Source organism: Leptopilina heterotoma, unplaced genomic scaffold, assembly GCF_015476425.1.
Source record: "Leptopilina heterotoma isolate Lh14 unplaced genomic scaffold, ASM1547642v1 Lhet_90, whole genome shotgun sequence".
In the NCBI taxonomy this organism is placed as follows: domain Eukaryota; kingdom Metazoa; phylum Arthropoda; class Insecta; order Hymenoptera; family Figitidae; genus Leptopilina; species Leptopilina heterotoma.
Window position 1 is genome coordinate 1506603 of NW_025111194.1, and position 18672 is coordinate 1525274.

At 28.1% G+C, this 18672-nt stretch overlaps 1 protein-coding gene across 5 annotated transcripts in view; it reads left to right on the plus strand.

The window, feature by feature from the left end:
• LOC122511834 (protein scalloped) overlaps positions 1-18672 on the plus strand; it is a 194332-nt gene that overhangs the window by 109812 nt on the left and 65848 nt on the right. The window lies entirely within an intron of this gene.

Consider the following 18672-nt stretch of genomic DNA (forward strand, 5'->3'; position numbering starts at 1 on the left):
TATGTAATATAGTTTTTTAATAAAGAGAAAAATTAGTACGAATTGAAATTGAAATAAAATGTTAATCGATAAATTCGAGTTATTATAAAAAGGATTATATAATTAAAATAATAATGGTAATAAAATAATAATAAAAAAATAATTTAATAATAATTTAAAAATAAAAAAAACATAATAATAAAATATAATAATAAATAATAAAATAAAATATTATTATATTATATCCCGTTTATAATTAAAAATAAAAATAAATAAAAAATATAATAATAGTAATTTAATAAATGTGTGAAACTGATAAATTGGGGTATTTTTGTTAATTTACGATTATTTTTTGTTATATTCTATTATTATTTTTTTTCCGTAATATTTTCATGAGAATAGGAAGTATAAATTTATCGAGGTTATTATTAAGAATGAAGAAAATGAAAAAGAAGAAGAAAAAAAATAGGGGAATTTTATTGTGCAAGGCAAAAGTCGGTCAAGTCTGTGGAAGACGTCTCTTCAGGGAAAAATACGTTGACTCAGACGGGTTTATTTGTGAGAGGATAGATTAGAAAACTGGAATATCGAATTGCAAAGATATGATAACATTATCATCGTGTATTATGTGATGTTTTTCTATTTATTATTGCATTTTTTATTTCTTCAGGTTTAATGTACAATTTTTGTACTCAAAAATCTTTTATAGAATTATTTTTGCTATTAATACTTTCAAAATTCACCGCTCGAAATTAATTATTACCGTTAGATACCACCGCTTATGATGGAAGAGAAAAATTACTCGCCCTCTATGAGCCACTCGTGAAAATTATTATTATAATTATTTCAATATTTTTAGAAGACAAATAATAGAAATAAAAGAATGAATAAATAAATGAATTTAAACATTTTTTATTTATATTATTATTATTATTATTATTATTATTATTATTATTATTATTTATAACAAAAAAAAAATTGAAAGAAGAGCATGTTTTGACGTAAGACTGTACACACGAAGAACGTCAATTTGAAAGGTGGAGGAAAAAAAAGGAAAAACAAAAAAAAGTACTTGACGAGTGGTCAATTAAGTTCTTGCGCAAAAGGAAAATGCCGAACTCGCGCGTTAAATGTCGAGAGTCACATAATATATTTCCCACGCGTGATATATCCAAATGCGTGTAAAACGTGCAGTAAAAACATCAAATTCAATACTAATAACGATGATTAGTGTGGCCGCGAGGTAAAATAATTTATTTCCCTTTTCGAAAATATTTAATAATATTAAAAAAAAAATTATAATATAAATAAATATATATGTGCTGTATATAAAAAAGAAAATCGTGAAATTTCGTATAAATTTTCCCAGACAAATCAAATTGAAAAATTTTTACTATTTAAATTTTAGTACACAATGTAAAATTTATACTCTGGAAATAAGGATTTTTAATATCAAAATTCATAGTAATTTCAATTTTTTTATATGAAAATTATTCAAATTTTTCTCGAACTTTTTTTTAGCAAAAAATTTTCTTTAAAAATATTACGTAAAATTTACTCAAAAGTAATCTTTAATAACTAATTATTGTAATAATTAGTTATTAAAGATTATTTTTGAGTAAATTTTACTTGAGATTCAATATGGAGACGATGTTCTCCACTTGAGAACGCCAAGGTCACCGCTAGATGGCAGTTCAGTTCCTTCTTGGAATTTTTATTGACATCTGGTGGTGACCTTGGCGTTCTCAAGTGGAGAAATTAAAACGCCATTTTTCCCTTCAAATTATTTTTCCCTCAATTTTTATAATTAATGAAATTTTATATTGTTAATAATTATTATAATTAGGAATTATTATTAATTGTTATGAATATAATAATAAGTATAATAATTATTATAATTACTAATTCAATTAGTAGAACGTATTTTTTACTATTTCAAATAAGTAAATTTTCTACTAATAATTAGTAAAAAACTACTAAAAATTAGTAAAAACAGTTACTAATTAAATTGGTAAATGAATCCGCACTATTTCATTAGTAGAAAACTACTAATTCAGATTTAGAGAGCACAAAAACTGTAATTTCAACAACAAAAATACTAAATAATTACCAAATAAAATTTATTCTTATAATAATTTATAAATTTTTTTCAACTAAAATTAATTCTCTGAATGATAAATGAAAAAAAAATTACAACTTTCCGCTTTCTGTGCGTATAAACATGCAAAATAAACTCCAAATAAATCCGGGAGCAATCTGTTAATCTGCGACCAACATCTCTCTTTAAACTTTTTGAATGACTATTCAATTATTCGCGACGTTATCACTATATTGAATCAGAATTTTCTTTTTTTTTTTGCCATTCGGGTTTAACTAATCGCATTTTGAGCACTCACGCGTTGTAAAATTTATACACATTATCGGGGCGAAAAGAAAAGTAAAAAAAAAAAAATATTGTCTCTTTGAAAAAATTTTTAAAAAAAAGTGCAAAGGACGGTTACACTATAAATACAACTGCGGGATTTAGCGGCTGGTTTACGGATCGGTGCTTGCGTATTTATATATATATATATATATAGGTATATATACTTTGTAACCACTCCAATTCTCGCCACTGGCTAATCCAGTTCCAGATACTCGACTCGACACGTGTTTTAACTGCCTCGACTCGTGGCAAATCCAACATAATAATCTCTCTCGACGGGTGCACTGCTTTATTATTATGGCCATTAAAATTATGGGAAATTGCCTACTGATTTCAATCCCAATAAGATCAATAAATGTATTTTCTTGTTTTTAATAAGAGTTATTTTTAGGAATTGCTCTCGAACGACCAGTTTCTGTGTTTGTGATTTTGGAAAAAAAAATTTTTTATATGCCTTTGCGAGTATTAATTTTCTAGAGGATGGATTTATAAAGCTCTTCAATTTTAGTGGCGAAAATTAAAAAATTGTTTTATTTCGAACCTTATTTGAAATGAGGCGAAAATAACCTGGGTGTGATTTTGTAATTTGACTTTAAATTTCGATTTGATTTTGACTTTGACATTGATTTTTAGATTGAATATAAATTCGACTTTCGGTTTGACTTCGATTTTCATTTTTCACTTTGACATTCGCTTTGATTTTTACTTTGACTTTTGCTTTAACATTCACCTTGACCTCCAATTTGACATTCACTCTGATTTTTAAAATGAAAGTGAAATTCAAAAACTTAATGTCAAATGAAAATGGAATCGAAAGTCAAAGATAGAATCATTCCCAGAAATCTAAAATTTAACCTTAGAATTACATGAAAACTATAATTTAACCTTAAAATTACACAAATAAAATAATTTAACTTTAAAATGATGTGAAAATTACAATTTAGCCTTAAATTTGTAAAGAAAATTATAATTTAAACTTAAAATTCTAAAGAATCTAGAATTTAACCTTTAAATACTAAAGAATCTAGAATTTAACCTTAGAATTACATGGAAATTATAATTTAACCTTTAAATTTAGCCTTTTAAATTATAATTTAATTTTTAATTTAAACAAATATTGTAATTTAACCTTAAAATTATATAATTTAATTTACATTAAATTATTAATTTACATTCGATTTTAACGTTAAACGAATATTTAAAGTTAATCTCAATTTCGCCTCAAAATTATACGGAAATTATAATTTGACTTTAAAATTTAGCCTTAAATTATAATTTAACTTTAAAATTACACGAATAAAATAATTTAACCTTAAAATTTTGTGGAAATTACAATTTAGCCTTTGAGTTGTACTGAAATTATAATTTAACCTTAAAATTTAGCCTTAAATTATAATTTAACTTTACAATTGCACGGTAATTATAATTTAATTTTAAATTTAAACGAATATTGTAATTTAACCTTAAAATTGTATGTAAATTTATCATTTAACCTTAAAATTATATTTAAATTTATCATTTAGCCTTAAAATTTTATGGAAATTAAAATTTAACCTTAAAACTATAAGGAAATTATAATTTGACCTTTAAGATTTAGCCTTAAATTGTCATTTGACTTCAAAGTTAAATATCCTTAATTTACATTCGATTTTAACGTTAAACGAATATTTAAAGTTCAATTTCAATTTCACCTAAAAATTGTTACGTTAAACAGACCTTAAACCCATATTTGACCTTAAATTTGATGTAAACTACTTTTAAACGTACTTAAATTAAAATAACCTTAAATTATAAATAAAAATATAAATTATAAATAAAATTCGCATAAAATTTATATAAACGTGACCGAATTTTATGCGAAATTTAACATTAGGTCGCAGTATAGATTTCAAGGCTAAATTATGCATAAAATTGCGAACTAAAGTTTATAGTTTCTACATTTATATATATACAAATAACATAAATTTTTTTTTCCAAACGTGAAGTATCCTGTGCGCGAAGGTTAAATTTTTCAAATAAAGGACTTCGAGGAATAAACGTGCGGATAATTCATGTATTATAAGAGAGAAAGAGAGAGAGAGAGAGAGAGAGAGCGGATGTCGTGCGTTAAGAAGAATTAGTGGGCATTTATTTAGAAGACAAAAACCATAAGTATAATGGCCGACCAAATAATGTGGGGTATATATGGACGAAAGAGAGAATAAGGGGCGTAATAATAATGTCCGCGCTCTCTGCCTTTTGCCTTATTTGAAAAAAAATAAATAAAAAAAAATTGCGCTCAGGCCGCAGCAAAATTTACCTCGAGGGCCCACTACGATTATTTTACGATACGCAACAACTATTTGCTACCATTTCGCGTATTATGATTCTATATACGTCAGCTCTTAATATATGCTTCTTCACTTTTTAAACTTCTTTACTTAAAAATTTTTTTTTTCACTATTTTCAAGGTTATTTTTAGTCTTTTAAAACTTTTTAAATCTTTTTATAGATTTTAAGCTTTTTTTAAACTTTTTTAAAGCTTTTTATAGATTTTAGAATTTTTAAGCTTTTTTAGCTTTTCTTTAGATTTTATTTCTTACCCCTTTTTTCTTTTTTTTTGCCCCCACTCTTTTTTTTACTCTTTTTCTTTTTTTTCTTTTCGCCTTCTTTTTCAGCCGCACTATTCACTTTTTTTCTGTATCAAAATTACAGACCATCATTTTCTTCTTCTCTTTGTGTATTTTTGCATAATTCTCAAATTTCTTTTCAATGTCTATACAAACTTGTCATTATTGATATTTTTCGCAATACATTATCGACGAAATTTTTTTAAAATGTTCTTCTTTTATTTCTGTTTTAGGTAAGTGAAATTTCTGGTTTTGTGAATTCAACCACCGTGTGATTTTAACTGCAGCTATTACGTAAGGTTTTATTTTTTACCTTTTTGATCATTTTTACCTTATTTTACCTACATTTATACCTAATTTCAATGCCGAATTTTTGGAGGTTATGTTAGCCTCTTGTCCTTATTTAAAGTTAGATAATTTTAAGCCTAACATAACCTCCAAAAATCTTGGGTCAAAATTATCCTTATTTAAGGTTACGTAATTTTTTTTGGAAGTTAACATAATTTTGAGGTTATGTCTGCCTAGTGAGGCAGACATAACCTCAAAATTAACGTTTTTGTTTCTAAATTCACCGACATCGGAGCTTTTATATATTTTTTTTAATATTAGTTTTCTTTCTTTTGTTTTTTTTTTATTTTTGTATATTAAAATTGTTAAAAGTGAAAAAAGAATTTTTTTTTATTAAATAATTAAAAATTGTTAAAAGTGAAAAAAGAAGACAATTTTTTTTTATTAAAAAATTAAAAATTGTTAAACGTGAAAAAAAACAATTTTTTTATTTTATTAAAAAATTAAAAATTGTTAAAAGTGAAAAAAGAAAAGAATTTTTTTTTTGAAAGTGGGATCGTAATTGCAAAAGGGATCAAGTTTGTTGCGCTGCATTAAACTGGATAATGAGACGACGACGACGACCACAATGCACTGTGTGTATGGAGAATGTCTGGAGGAAGAGAGAAAAGTGTGTACGATACTTTAACGATCGTACCTGTCTCTCGGTATATACTATATAGCTATATATATGCACTATAGAGAACAATGTTGACACACCCCAGTTTTCAAGATTCCCAGAGGTTAAATAATAGTGGCATGCTCGATATTTATTATTAGAAATCGAATTGTTGAGTGAATCGAAATACGCATTAAATCCCTAGTGCAATAATGCCTTAACTGCCGCCGCCACCGCGTGCGTCAGTTTCTCGTCAATCGACATTCGTATATTGTATTTGCATATTATTATTGCTATTTACTTATTTATTCATTTACGTATTAACATATATTATTCCATTATACAATATAATTTTTTTTTTTTGAGAGAGAGAGAGAGGAGGAGGTATAATAATAATAATAATAACATTTATAAAAATAAAATACTATTATTATTATTGTTAATATTAATATTATTATTAATAATAATGATGTTTGTTTAATAATTTAATTAATTTTTATTTACATTTTACTTAATAAATAATAGTAATAATTTATTAGAATTAATTAATGATGAATTTAAGTAATAAAACATTAATTACTATCACAAGGGTGCATGAGTGGTTGAGTGGTTAGAGCTTTCGACTTGCAAACGAATGTCTAAGGTTCGATCCCCAGAGAAGGTGAAACTAATTTTTTCAAATAAGAAAGGAAAAAAAATAATGTATAATATGAAGAATATAATATAAATAATAACAATAATAGTAAAAAGTAATAATAATAATAATAATAATAATAATGTTAATAATAAAATAATAAATAAATAAAAATTAATATTCATAATGACATATAAGAAAATATAAAATAAATAAACAGTCGTATTATACAATAAATTATATACTTTTCATTGTATATTTATTATAATATAATGCAATAATATATCATGTGGAATAATTACACCGAACTATAAACTTATATATATACTTAAAAATGCTCGCGTTCATATATATTAGAAGTTTCCCTCGTAAACGGCAAAAATAAACGACAATCGATATCGCGATTTAATTAATTAGACAGACATTAATTGGATCACGCGACTCTGAAATACATATTACATGTATCTTTTGAATATATTTTCATTGAGAGTTTATTCCATATATTATATAGATTGAGAATGTCGTTAATTTCTTGAAATCACTGTATGAAACTTAATTGAATTAAGGACTTTATTGGTCTTCGATTATAATTTTGTAATATAATCTTCTTCCAAGAAGGAAATGAAAAAAAAAAATTTTCCAATAAGAAAATTTAACTTTTAGAAAACAATGTGTGGATATGAATAAAAAATTAACATTGCGGTAAAAATTATTAATATTATTATTGATTTTTAGTAATTGTTGATAAATTATTATTAATTAAATAAATTTCATAGCTTTTTGCTTTTTTTTCTTTTGCTTTTTATTCTTTTTGTTTTTTGTTTTTTACTTCTTTTTTTTTGTTTTTTCTTTTGGTTTGTCTTCGAAAAAAGAATTTCCCCGCAAAATATTTCGAGTCCATACGTAAGATTTTGAATTAAATTCTGTTGAAAAGTTGATTCCATTTGGTGGAGAGATAATTTAATTTGTGCATAGAAGTCAAATAGACAAATTTTGCACCATCACGTTGTCGTCGCGACGTCGAGTCATAGCGTCGTCGTCGTTCAGTTATATTTGTGAACAAAGTCAAACGCCCACGCGTGTGTCCCGACATGCATTTCAATTCATTTTGCATACGAGCTTTTCCTGGAATTGAGTCCAGGAGAGGAATCATCCCAGAGCAAAGGATGCAAACATATTCATATACTATATTTATAGAGAGAGAGAGAGGCAGAAAAATAGTGTAAATTTCAAGTATATTTTTCCAAAAGTTACCAAATTTTTCAACGAAAAAATTTTTTTTACTTTATTTTTTTATTAGATAAAATTTTTATGCGGAAAGCTAATTTTAATATTAGACATTTTTTTGGGGTACTTTTGGACTATTTTATGTTTCTTAAATTTATGGTGCCTAATTCAATTAGTAAATTTGACTATTTTTATAATTATTTATTTATACTAATATAATTAGTTATTATTTTACTAATTGCTGTGATAAAAAGTCAATTTTGTTTGTTTTTTCTGTTTTTATTTTTTTTGAAAGAGTATTTTTTGAATTACAATAGTTGATAAAAAAAAGGGCGTGTTGTGAAACCGGCAACAGCGCGAACACGTGGTCCTTTTACCTGAAGTCCGCCCCTACTTTGTTCAGGGCCCCACGCACGATGCAGACGCAAACTTCTCTCTCGGTTCCGAGGCATAAATGTCAATCGTCAAGTTTTTCAATTCTTCAAAAATTCACCACCCTTTCTGCTCGTTAAAACAAACATAATACATTTTTTTCCAAACCTAATAGTTTCTAGCCGATTTTTTTTTTGCCATAAAATTTAAACCGCTCGATTTTTTATTAAAAAAAATTGCCAGAAATTTTTTTTTCTATCTTAGGTTTTAATTAATTTATTCATTAAGTTGACAGAAATAAGTTAATAATAATATTTGATAATAATTTTCATTTCACATTTTAAGAAATAAATAAATTAATAATTATAATATTAATAATAATAATTAATATTTATAATAATAATTTATTTGTTAATTAACTAATATTAGTTAATGAATTAATCAACTAATATTAATTAATTCATTAATTAACTAATAATAATTAACTCATTGATCACTTAATATTAATTAATTATTCATATATTAAGTTGAGAAAATGAGGAGAATAATAAAAATGAAAGGTACAACAATTAACAGAAAAATGAAAAATTATTTTCGAGAAAATGTAGAGAATAATAAAAATTAAAAAAGTGACGATATTTAAAAATTATTACATACAGGAAATTTCTCGTCTTTTTTTATTTTAAAATATAATATCGTCAAAGACAATTTCCGATCAATTAGTTCCCAGAGATTTTAATGAGGCGAAGACATTCACCCCTTTTATTAAATTGAAATTATTAGTTATTAAAATATGTAAGTGTGTGTGAGTGTGTGTGTAAGATTTCCGAGTCTCAACAGTTTGCGAATATATAGGCAATAATGGAAACAAGCTCTGATATAGATATTGTTTATTGCCAATTGAGGCAAAGACCGAATGGCGTTTCCGTTATGTTACTAAGTTTACGAGATATTTACAGTGACAGTTGCATGGTAGAGTGAATGAGAGAGACGGAGAGAGAGGCCAGTGTGTTGGAGCACTTGCAGAACACCGGTGAGTCACCATGTGACATTTGACCCCCACCGCAGGACTTGCGGACATTTCGCCTTGTGGTCGTGCTTCTCAGTGATTCTCAAACAATTTCCTTTATTTATTTATTTATTTATTTTTTTGGGCAAATTTTTATTGGGTTAATAACAATTTTAGTATGGAGTAACCCTGAAGTTTCTTTTTTCTTTAATTTTATTAAAACTGACCTTCAAATTAATTAATTCTTTTTTTTCTACTTGACCTGAAATTTAATGTAAACTTGCCCTAAAAATTATTTCCTTTCAAACTTAATGTAAAAGTACCCTAAAACTTATTTAACCTTAATTTTAATGTGAATTAACGCTAAAGTTTCTTTGTTCTTTAATTTGCATATTGACTTTCTTTTTCTATTTGACCTGAAACTTAATTTAAACTTGACCTAAAAATGGTTTCTTTTCAAACTTAATGTAAACGTACCCTAAAATTTATTTAACCTTAATTTTAGTGTGAAATAACCCTAAAGTTTTTCTATTCTTTAATTTGAGTAAAACTGACCTTCAATTTAGTTAATCTTCATTTTCTATTTAACCTTAAATTTGATGTAAACTTCTCCTAAAAATTAATTAGTTCTTCTTAAACTTAATGTAAACGTACCCTTAAGTTTATTTAACCTTAATTTTAATGTGAAATAAACCTAAAGTTTCTTGTTCGTTAATTTGATTGAAACTAGCCTTAAATTTAATGGTCTTTTATTTGTGATTGACCTTAAACTTATTTGTCCTTTAATTTACATTAAAATTCATTTAACTTTAACGATATTTTAAGTTAAAGTTAATTTAACTTTAACGTAATTTTTAGTTAAAGGTAATGTTACCTCAATGTAACTTTATGTTAAAGGTAATTTAACCTTAGTGTAATTTTATGTTAAAGGTAATTTAACTTTAACGTAGTTTTAAGATAAAGGTAATTCAACTTTAACGTAATTATAAGTTAAAAGTTATTTAACTTTAACATAAATTTAATTTAAACGTAATTTAACCTTCGTCGTACATTTATAGGTTACGTTCCGAAACTTCAAAGCTTTTCACAATTTTAAGGTTAAATTAGACAAAAAACGTTTTTTTACAAGTGGAAAAGTTAAATTATTCAAAATAATGTAATTAATTAAAAATTTTACAAAGAGAATTAAAATTCTACTAACGAAAAACACTAAATTAAAATTAAAACAAAAAAAAAGATTAAGTTCTGCTATGGTGGGGGTAAAATGACATAATATAAATTTAAGTCGAATAAGACGTGTAAGTAAGATGTTAGTGCATATAAATGTCATTGGTCGTCGCGGTGTTTCTAAGGAATAATTTATATAGTACACGAATTGCTATCTGCGGTCAATCGAAACGTTGCGGTGTGTGCCTCCCCCCCCCTCCCTCCTTACCCCAACACTGTGAAAACGGCGCACTAACCTCTCTAATCGGACTTTAAAGCTCACGACTTAACGACCTCGATACTTGGCCGACTGCCAAAGAAATTCGAAGACAAACTCTTCCATAGGTAGAGACTTTTTATTCTCGCACTTTTTTACCCTCTTTCCTTCCTCTCTTTCTTCCCCCACTTCTTTTTGCTCTTTCATTTGTATCCCCACTACAATGGATTTTTATCCCCTCTCCATACTTTTCATCATCAACAGTAAAATTTCATTTAGTTTTAAAAAAATTAATGTTTCAAAACTGATAATAAGTAGGTCACTGATTCAATTAGTAATATTTCTACTAATTCCCTACTAATAATTAGTTATTCCCTACTAATTATTTCTTATTATCTACTAAGAATTCTACTAATATTAGTTATTTTATACTAAAAATTCTAATAATAATGAGTTATTTCCTACCAATTATTAGTTATTCTCTACTAAAAATTTTACTAACAATTAGTTATCCCTACTAATAATTAGGTTGTAGTTATTTGGAATTTTTAGCAGGGAATAACCAATTTTTAGTGGAGAATAACTGATTATTAGTAGGGAATAACTAATTATTGGTAAAAATTTTAGTAGAGAATAACTAATTATTAGTAGGGAATAACTAATTATTCGTAAAAATTTTAGTAGAGAATAACTAATTATTAGTAGGGAATAACTAATTATTAGTAAAAAATACCTAACTATAAAAAAACAGTTACTAATTGAATGAATTACCAAAAAATTTTAGATTATTTTAATTAATTGTTTTAATTAAACAATTAAAAAATAGTAAAATTAAAAAAATCTCAAACTAGGTCAAAATAGAAAAATAGTAGTCCAAATAGTACAAAAAAAAAATAGGGGAAAATAATTCTACACAAGAGAGTAGAGAGAAATTTATTTCGACTTCTTCTACCAGAGCAAATGTGATTAACTTAAAATTAAAAGGTGGAGAGGACTAGAAGAGACAGTACAAAAAGAAAAAAAAGGGAAAAAGAGAGGAAAAAAAGAAAACAAATAAGAAGCTAAGAGACTAGAGGCGTCGAGACGCTATTTATGTTCAACGATGAGGACGTTCAACTCGTTGGCACCCCCGCTTGCTTGTTCTCCGTCATCTTTCTCTCTGTAACCACAAAACCATCTTTCTCTCTCTTGTACCTTTCACTCTATTTAGCATTTACTCTCTCTCTCTCTTTCTCTCCTTCTCCTTAACTCTGTCGTCTCGTTTCACCCCGAAAACATGAATAAATCACTCAACCAGCTGTGCATCTGTTGTACCATATCTTGGTCTCTCCTCGCGACCATAAGAACATTGCCAACATTCAACAGTCACGATCTCTTCATTTTCTTAAAAAAAAAAAAAAAATGAAAAAATGAAAAATTGTTAAATCTATCAGGATAACAAATTTTCCAAAATTCTCCCCAAGGAAAAGAAAATTTTTTTCTTGTCGGAAAATTCGCGACGAAAATTTACCCCTTTTGCGAGTTAAATTTTTAAATACATTTTTAATTAATACTAGTACTACTACTAGTATTATTAGTACTACTAATACTAGTACTACTACTATTAATACCCCTGTTTTTTAATTACCACCCCTGTACTAAATAATTATACTGCTTTTAACCTTGAAAGTAGTACTACTACTATTAGTAGTACTACTAATACTAGTTTTAGTAATAGTAATTAGTAGTTTAGTACTGTCACTACTAATATTACTACTGACCCTGCTTTTTAATTACTACTCCTCTACTAAATAATAATGCTACTACTACTTTTAGCCCTTTAATCACTATTAGTAGTGTTACTAATAGTAGTACTGACACTACTAGTAGTATTACTAATACTATTACTGCTACCACTAGTACCTAATACTACTAATACCACTGCTACTACTATTTAAAATACTACTTTTACTAGTATTATTAATACTACTACTACTGATTTTACTAGTAGTACTACTAATACTGCTACCAGTACTACCCCTACTTAAAAAATCGTTTATTTATTTATGAAAAGAAAGAAAATTGAAAAATGGTTGAAAAGAAAAAATTGTTCAAAGTACATTTTGTTTGTTTTTTGTCTAAAGGGGGAAAGAGGAAATATCCATTTTCTTTTCATAAAAAATTTAAAATGTTTTTTTTTTTCACTTTTATTTTATTATTTTCTTTTTTTTTGTGAAACGTTTATTAAAATGTGAATTCTTGACGGAAGGAGATTCCTTGTCAGGTGAACATTTATGGGGGGGGTGAGAGGGGTTCGATGGAGAGACAAGGGTTTCAAAAGGTGTCGACTTAAGCCGCGCAGACTCGTCTCGAATTATCGCCGGGAAAAGCAGGAGCATAGTGTGTGTCTGGTATGCCAAAATCGATGACGCAACTTCTTCTTCTTCCTCTTCTTTTTTTTCTTCGTTTTTGAGACGCGCGATTACCTGTTTTTTGATGTTATTTTCCATTTTCTCGTTCATATTTTCCCATATAATATACGGCGGGGGAAAAATATGGAAGTAATTTTTATACTATTTTATTTATTCTATACTATTTACTATTATATTTTTTACAATTTTATTTTTCTACTTTTATTACTTTATTTTATTTACTTTAATATATACTATTTTATTTATTTTACTATTTCTTATTTTATTTATTTTTTTATTTACAACTTTATTTATTTTCCTATTTACTACTTTATTTATTTTGCTATTTACTATTATCTTTATTTTACTATTTAGTATTCTATTTATTTTGATATTCACTATTTTCTATATTTTACTATTTACTACTTTATTTTACTATTTTAATTATTTAAATATTTACTATTTTTTTAATTTTACTATTTACTATTCTATTTATTTTTTTTCAAAAATTACATACAAAATTCATAAATAAATTCTAAAAAAATCAAATAAGTAAGTAAATTAAAGAAATAATTAATTGAATAAACAATTACAGAAATAGTTAAGGAAATAAATAGTTCAATAAATATTCAAGCAAATTATGAAATAAATTATCAAATAATAAATAAATAATTAATTAAATAAGTAAATAGTTAAATAAATATAAAAGCAAATTATTATTAAATAAATTATCAAATAGAAAAATAAATAAATAGTTTAATAAACAATTGAAGAACTAGATAGTCAAATAATAAAATAAATAAATAGTCAAATAAATATTCAAGTAAGTTATTTAATAAACTGTTAAATAAATGAATAAACAAATAAATAAATAATTCAATAAATGATCAAAGAAAAAATCAAATAAATAATTAAAGTAATAGTTAAAGAAATAGTTAAATAAACAATTAAAGAAATAGTTAAATAAACAATTAAAGAAATAGTTAAATAAACAAATTGAGAAATAGTTAAATTAATAAATAAATAATTAAAAACAAATCGTTCTTTATTCGGAAGAAAATTATGAATAAGATTTGTCCAAAGCTTTTTTGCCCGCAAAGTGGATTGAACCTCTCTCTCTCTTTCTCTCTCACTCTCGACAACTGGTTTTTGCGATGATGGCAAAAGGGGATTGGATAAGAGGGGGTTATGCCTCTCTTTGGCAATATTATATAAGGACGACGCGAAGGCACGACAAGTCGCGTGTACACTCGCCCTCTCACAAACGAAAACTGGGTTACGGTGGTTCGGCATTCCCTAATCACCGTAATTAAAATTATATATCCGTGGTTAGCTCTGCATATATAGAAGTCGTTGCTATAATGGAACCAACAGAGGTTCACGAGCCAAAGGAATAAGTATAAAGAAGAGAGAGAGAGAGAGAGGCGCGCAAAAGTGCTTTTTCGAGAAGGGGAAGCAATTTCATTCAGTCTACAGAAGCTGAAAATTAAGGGGATGCTATTCTGGGAAAATAAAATCTTCTAATACAAAAGTTAAATTGAATATAATTTTTGTTACGAAATTTTCTTGGGGAACATCAGTTGGTATCGAGGTAACAAAACGTTAAATTTGTTTAAGGAGAAGGAAGACGCAGAGCGCAAGCGCGGGAAGTAGTGGGGGCTATGAGTGCGAGAGAGAAGAACCACGACTTCTCACTCGCTCTCATTACAATCCCACTCCTGGCGGCGCTTGCGCACTGATTCTTCTCGCAGTTAAGTACCCCACGCGTCGTTATAACATTCCTTACTTGATGCGAAGCTAAGACCCTTTTTAAGCCATCATACTAAATTTGAAAAAAATGTCTGCTCAATAAAGTGTTTGGAAAACTACACTCTCGGCGTTGCTTGCGCGTCGCTTCTTCAACTAAGAATAGTTTTTGTAAGTTAGTATTATATATTGGAATTTTTTCGTAAATAATTTCTTTAAATTTTTTCCTAAATTTCTTTAAACGATGCATATTTTTTTAAGTAGAAATTAGAGAATGATTTTTTCATTTTTAGAGAAAATTTGTTTTTATATTCTAAATATTGTGCGAAAAGCGATTTTCTTTTTATTGTTTTTAAATAGAGGAGAGAAGAAAAATATTTTGAGAAAATGAGAGAGAGAGAGAAACAGCGTGAATGACCCAATTTATTGGCAAATTGTCAGAACCGGAAGTAGGAAAATCTAAAGACGTAAATTCAAATGTCCTAATCGGATTGGTAGTTATCGCGTGGACGTCTTGTGCTCGCACCCAGTACAAAGTCGTTCAGTCTCGCGAGTTGCGAGCCAAGAAAGAGAAGCGGCAACAGAGCGGCACCTTGACCCCGCAACTATAGTTTTCTCTCTCTGTCTCTCTTTTCTTCTTCTTTTTTCCATCTCATGTTCTTTTTCTTCCCCTGAGTATTATTTCCCTCTCTCTTATTTCACTTGTAGGAATATTGCACTTCTCTCTCTCTCTCTTTTCTCTGTCTCTCGTTTCTCTCTCTTTCTTCTTTCTGTCTCTTGTTTTCTCTCTCTCTCTTTCTTTCAGTCTCTTGCTTCCTTTCTCCCTCTTTTTCCCTCTGTTTCTTGTTTTCTCTCTCATTTTCTCTCTGTCTCTTGTTTTCACTCTCTCTTCTCCTCTGTTTCTTGGTCTCTCTCTCTCTTTTTCCCTCTGTTTCTTCTTCTCTTTCTCTCCTTCTTTCTATCGTTATTTGAATCTCAGCAAGAGAGAGAAAGAGAGGAGGAGGGGGAAAGAACAAGAAAGCTCACCTTCTTGTCCTCCTCTTTATTCTCTCTTATATATACTCTTTATTCCCCTCTCTTTCTTCCTCTCGCGAAACTACTTTGCCACACGATTGGCGGCAAACCGAAGTGGCCGTGACTCTCAACTCTCAAAAGAGAAGATTTCATTTCTCGATACGTTTATATATCGATCCTAATCGTATTCAATTTTGCCAAGAAGAAAAAAAAAATGTCGAGTAAACTTTTCATTCAATTTTTTGAAAAAATACGAAATTTGCGCCTTTCCTCAAAAACAGATTTTTCCTAATCAAATTTTCTGCTCGATTTGTCACTCTTAATATGGTGTGAATGGTACTTTATAGTTTGGGAAAAATATAAGGTTGAAATTAATTTTCTGAAAAGGGGGAAATTAGAGGAGAGAGAAAATCATTAATGTCTGGGGGAAAAGGAGAGAAAATAAAGAAGAGAAAGAAAAAAAGAGAGAGGAAAGCATTAGCTTTTCTCTCTCTTATTCTCTTTCTCCCTTTATTTTCTAGAAGAAAAAGAGAGAGAGGAATAATAAGAAAGTAAGAAAAAAGAGAGAAAGAGGAAGAAAAAGAGAGAGAAGAAGAAAAATAGAGTAAGAAAATTAAGAGAGGGAGAGGAAGAATAGGAGAGTAAGAAAATTAAGAGAGAGAGAGAAAGAATAAGAGAGTAAGAAAATTAAGAGAGTAAAAAAGAAACAGAGAGAGAGAGAGAGAGAAGAAAATAAAGAGACTAAAAAATAGTGAGAGAAAGAGAATAAGAGTAAGGGAAAAGAAAGAGAGAGAGAGAGAGAGGGGGGGGGAGGCAAAAATTATTGCGAACAAAGTATTCCTCTGAGTAAATGACGACGCGGATAGACAGTAAGTAGTGCGGGTAATTAAGGTGCAAGTAAGATTTAAACTGCAAAGCAAAGTCGCGCGAGAGAGAGAGAGAGAAGGCGGCCCTCTTGAGAGAGGCGTGAATTACATGCTGGAGCCAACCGGCAGACAGACTCATTGTCCTCTGCTAGTTTAATTAATGCAGTTCAACTGCTCTGCCTCAGACCCTCCTCCCTATTCCTCTTCAGTCTTCCGACTTCTTCATCCCACACTCTATACATATATATATATATATATTTTCCAGATATCCCTTCGTTTCGCCTCCACCATCCAAAGCAACAACCCATCCCAATCTGTCTCCCTTTACAACTCTTTTTTTTCATTAATTTTCCTAATTACCATTTTTTTAAATAATTGTACTTTTAACCCGACTGTCTTACCTGCACTTTTACCGTGATACCTTTAACTTTGCTTCGAACTTCAATTTTTTTTAAATTTGACTAGTTTTCAGGTGAATTATGTCAAGTTTTACGAAATTATTCTGTTATATTGTAACCGCCATTTTGAATTTTTAAAATCCTAATGTCAGATTCGTAATCAGCGACTGCGAAAACCCCCGAGTGACGAGTTTTAATCGAATACGAAAGATTTTTAATTTTATCGTCGGACATATTGGATCTACCGATCCGCCATTTTGAATTTTGAAAAACTGACATTAGATTCGTGATCAGCGACCCCAAAAACCCCTGAGTAACAAGTTTTAGACTAATTCGCCCAATTTTCAAAATTCACTCCGCCATATTGGATCCGCCATTTTGAATTTTAAATTTTGAAAATCTAACATTATATTCGTAATGAAAGTTAAAATTAAATTATATCCTAAAGTCTATTTTTCGGTTAATTTTCGGTTTTATTAAATGCAGCAAAATAGTTAATAATTTTTTAAAGTAAAAATAAAAAGAAAAACATATTTTCAACTTTATCGGAAAATGAACGAAAATCTCGAGTGTTTAAAACAAAAAAGAAAAGAGGAAAAGAAAAGCAAAAAATGCGCGGTGCATCGTGTAGTTTTCGTACCAATGCTCGACACGTAAAAGAGTTGCCCCCCCCCCCCCCTCTCTATCAACAGTAAGTAGTGCCGCCACACGGAAAGTCATACATAGTTGCTTATATAGCTTGAAATATATATATGTATATAGTCACTTTCTATAAGTAAGTTCTTACACGAGACTCGGATTTTTATCTTGAGTCCGGCCGCCGCATACCGCCTTCCCGCAATATATTTCACCCGCAATCTCGCTTATACGATACTCCTTTTTTCCTGCTTCTTCAACTCTGGCCGCAGCACCGCCGCCACCCCGGACTATTGCACGATAAAGACTCTCGGGGTGCATGCTTCGGATTGCAAAGTGCAAAGGGAGTAGTAGTCCGATCCACGAAAAAAGGAAAAGAATAAATAAATTATGTCGCATTTTTCCCCCTCCAAGACTCTTTTTCTTAAGACTTTTTCTCTTTTTAATACATTACACGGAACCTTGTGTGCCAATCGCTTGTATTTTCATTTTTACACCAGCTTTTTATTTGATGGTGAAAATAAGTTATAATTATTTTGTCCTCATCGGCTTTTTTTTTTTTGGTTCGAATACTTTTTTTTTTGGTTTAAAGATAAATTCTATTTGGTCTCATTAAATTTTTTTTGGCCAAAATAAATTTTACTTGGTTCCAAAAAATTTTTTTTGGTTCAAATTTATTGTAGTTGGTTTTAAAAAATTGTTTTTGGTTCAAATATATTGTAGTTGGTTCCAAAAAAAAATTTTTGGTTCAAATACAAATTTTATTTGAATAAATTTATTTCAAAAAACAGTTTAGGTGCGAACAAATTTTACTTTGATCCAAAAAACTTTTTTTGGTTCAAATAATTTTTTTTCTTGGTTCAAATATAAATTCTATTTGGTCTCAATAAAATTTCTTTGATCCAAATAAATGTTAGTTGTTTCAAAAAAATATTTTTTGATTCAACAAGTTTTAGTTGGTTACAAGAATTTTTTTAAATTTTCTTTGGTTCAAATAA